This window comes from Jaculus jaculus, chromosome 12 (genome assembly GCF_020740685.1).
Source record: "Jaculus jaculus isolate mJacJac1 chromosome 12, mJacJac1.mat.Y.cur, whole genome shotgun sequence".
NCBI lineage: Eukaryota > Metazoa > Chordata > Mammalia > Rodentia > Dipodidae > Jaculus > Jaculus jaculus.
Genome location: NC_059113.1, coordinates 6,814,210 through 6,817,423, shown reverse-complemented (window position 1 = coordinate 6,817,423; position 3,214 = coordinate 6,814,210).

The following is a 3,214-nucleotide window of genomic DNA, read 5'->3' as shown; positions in this document are numbered from 1 at the left end:
TCTAACCTGTTAGACTTATTGGTGAATTGTTCTATTATGGTATGTGTGTCCTCTTGTCTGGGTCATGAAGGTGCCTAGATAATTAGTCAAAGGTTTGCATGAGATCAAATTTAAATTTCTGGAATGTTTCTAAAGCATATTATTCTCTATGAGGCAGAAAGGATTCATTTAATTAATTAAAAGGATTAAATTAAAACATGCACACACACATGTGTGCGGGCACGCATGCACACCAATAAGAGAAAGGGAAACCTGACCTTTGCCAAGCTGATAAGGCTTCTCCAACAAATGGTCTTCAAAGACATCTTCTGTGTGAACTTCTCCAGCAAAAGGCTTTCAGATTTCAATTACTTTCCTAGTCTCCAGCCTGCCCAACCCATCCCTCCACAACCACTTGAGCCAACGCCTTCTAATACACACACACTGCTGGCTCTGTTCTCTAGAGAGCCCTGACTAACTCAAGCAGGGCAGATCTCATTAGGGCTTTAGCCATTAAACTGCTGTCTTACCAACTAGCAATTATGTACACTTACTGTTTTCTTTGTTTATATTGAATTCGTTCCATTAAGTATTTCTACAATTATCGGTAACTGGAACAAAGTATTCATATATTATTTTCCGCTGTATAAAAAGAAGCATTTTTTTTTCTTTTGTGTCTCTAAAGGTCTTCTTCAACATGGTTTGGAAAGAAGAGATAAAACTTTACAATTATAAACTCTTTGAGTTTATAGTAATCTTTTAAGTTTATTTCAATTTGATTTTTATACTCATTTAATAAAATGTAAAAGAGAATGCAACCAGTCATGTTTCTCACTAAAAATGTTTACCCTTTTGTCTTCTCCCATAACAGACAGTACTATGAAGAAGAAGCATCATGTAGAAAGATCAAAGACATTGGGAGGGCTAGTGTGTTAGTTACCTTCTAGTTGCTGGGATGGACCACCTGATAAAAATCCATCTAAGAGCCGGGTGTGGTGGCGCACGCCTTTAATCCCAGCACTCGGGAGGCAGAGGTAGGGGGATCACCATGAGTTCGAGGCCACCCTAAGACTCCATAGTGAATTCCAGGTCAGCCTGGGCTAGAGTGAGACCCTACCTTGAAAAAACCAAAAATAAATAAATAAATAAATAAAAATAAAAATCCATCTAAAAGGCTTATTTCAGCTTACAGCTCCAAGTCACAGCCTACCATGGCAGGCAGGGCGTGGAGGCAGAAGCTGGAGCAGTGGTCACATTCAGTCCACAATGCTCGTGCTCAGTCCCCTCCTTTTTATACCCAGAGACACAGCCCATAGAGTGATACCACCCATGGTGAAGGTGGGTCTTCCCACTTCAATTAAACTAGTCAAGATGATCCTTCACAGGTGATTCCAGGGCCTGTCAAGTTGACAATCAAGATAAGCCATGTCAGACTGCTTGTGTGCTGGTCTTTGTGAACTTTTCATTGTCTTTTGTAGAAATCTTGGTCATTAGCCATGTTGTTTAGATCTGCTGTTGGTGTGCAGCACTAATGGAAATCAAGACCTACCCCTTTAAAATTCGCAAATACCATGGCAAGTGTGACCATGTCCTCCGAATATGCAATATCCCAGTTGAGTCTTGGCTGTTACTAAAGGGCCCCTAGTTCTGCTATCCCTTCCACATAACCGTGGGCATACTGGCTCCCCAAGCAGTTTTGGGTGCAGTCGTCTTTTACTTGACTACATCCTCCACCCATCATTAAGCTTTCCTGTAGAATTCCTCCCAGGACACATAGGATCCCTGACGCTTCAGCCATACATGAACCCAGGGAGATTCACAGTCCTATGTTCAGCCCACCCGTGGTTAAATAAGTCTGGCCATGCCTTTTTATTACTGTTGTTATCATCTAATGTTAGCATGAAGCTACTACCCAGTGGAGCAGGGTGCAGGAACCCTCTGAATCAGGCGTCCACTGAGGTGTATATTTCCTGGGCTTAATCCAGGGGTAAGGAGATGTTGAGTATCTTTTTGTAATATGCGTACGTGTGTGTGTGTGTGTGTGTGTGTGTGTGTGGTGTATATACATGTGTGTGTGGTCTTGTGGCACCTCTGTGCTTGCCTGGTGGTGTGGCTGGGGACACTCACCAGAAGTAGCCAAAGAAGAATGTCAGATGTCCCACTCCTTTGCTCTTCTGCCCACTCTTATTTTGAACAGGAGTCTCTTACTGACACCAGAGCCCAGTATTTTGTTGGTGTTTTGTTTTGTTTTCTGAGAGGGTGATTCCCTGCACTCCACTCCCCTCTATAGGACTAGAGTTACAGGCACAGGTGGTTGTGCCCCTCTGTTTATGTGGAATCTGGAGATTGGTTCTCTGGAAATTCAAACTCTAGTGGTTTCAGGCCCTCATGCTTATACAGAAAGTATACTTAACCACTAAGCCATCAATCCAGCCCCCTGAGCGTATTTTTACTTCCTCTAAAACATACTTCATTTGTTTATATTTTCTACTATTCTGTTGAAACATCACATCTGTTATTTTACTGTATTTTTTTTTTACTTACTTAGCATGCAGAGCCTACAGAAACTGAACTCTAAGCAACAAGATTCATAGTATTGCCTCAATGTCATAAAGGATAAGAAAAGAACTTAAATAAGAGAAAATGCTTTTTAGGATTTAAAAAATACATAGATGAGGAACTGGGGGGATGTGGCTCAGCAGTTTAAGGTGCTTGCTTAAACATTAAAACATTGCCAACCCAAGAACTCACACAAACATGGATACAAGATGCACATGCCCCTGTGGTCCCAAAAGCCTATGACAGTGGGAGGTGGATCCAGGAGACCCCGAAGCTTGGGGCAGCGAGACTGGCATTCATTCACAGCAGCAAAAGACCCCATCTCACAGAAGCCGGGAGAAGAGCTCAGAACTGCCCCTGTCTTCTGAGCTCCCTCCACATGTGCACACATGATAAAACATGATCTACGAAACTTTTCAAGAACAATATGTCTCTTCATTACTTAGCCACTATAATATTGTACTGTTGTGTTCATATCTTAGAGTGTCTACTAAAAAGAACTGAACTTTTACAGCTTTTGGTTTTACTGAGAGTCAAATTTAATAAGACAAAACAAAGCATGATGACATGAGATGCAAAGGTGTGGAGTGTCAGGAAAGGTGATCGTAAGTCTTGTTAAAACCACAGAATATTTTCAACTTTTTCTCTAGGACTATGGTTCTTTTTTTTAAAATTT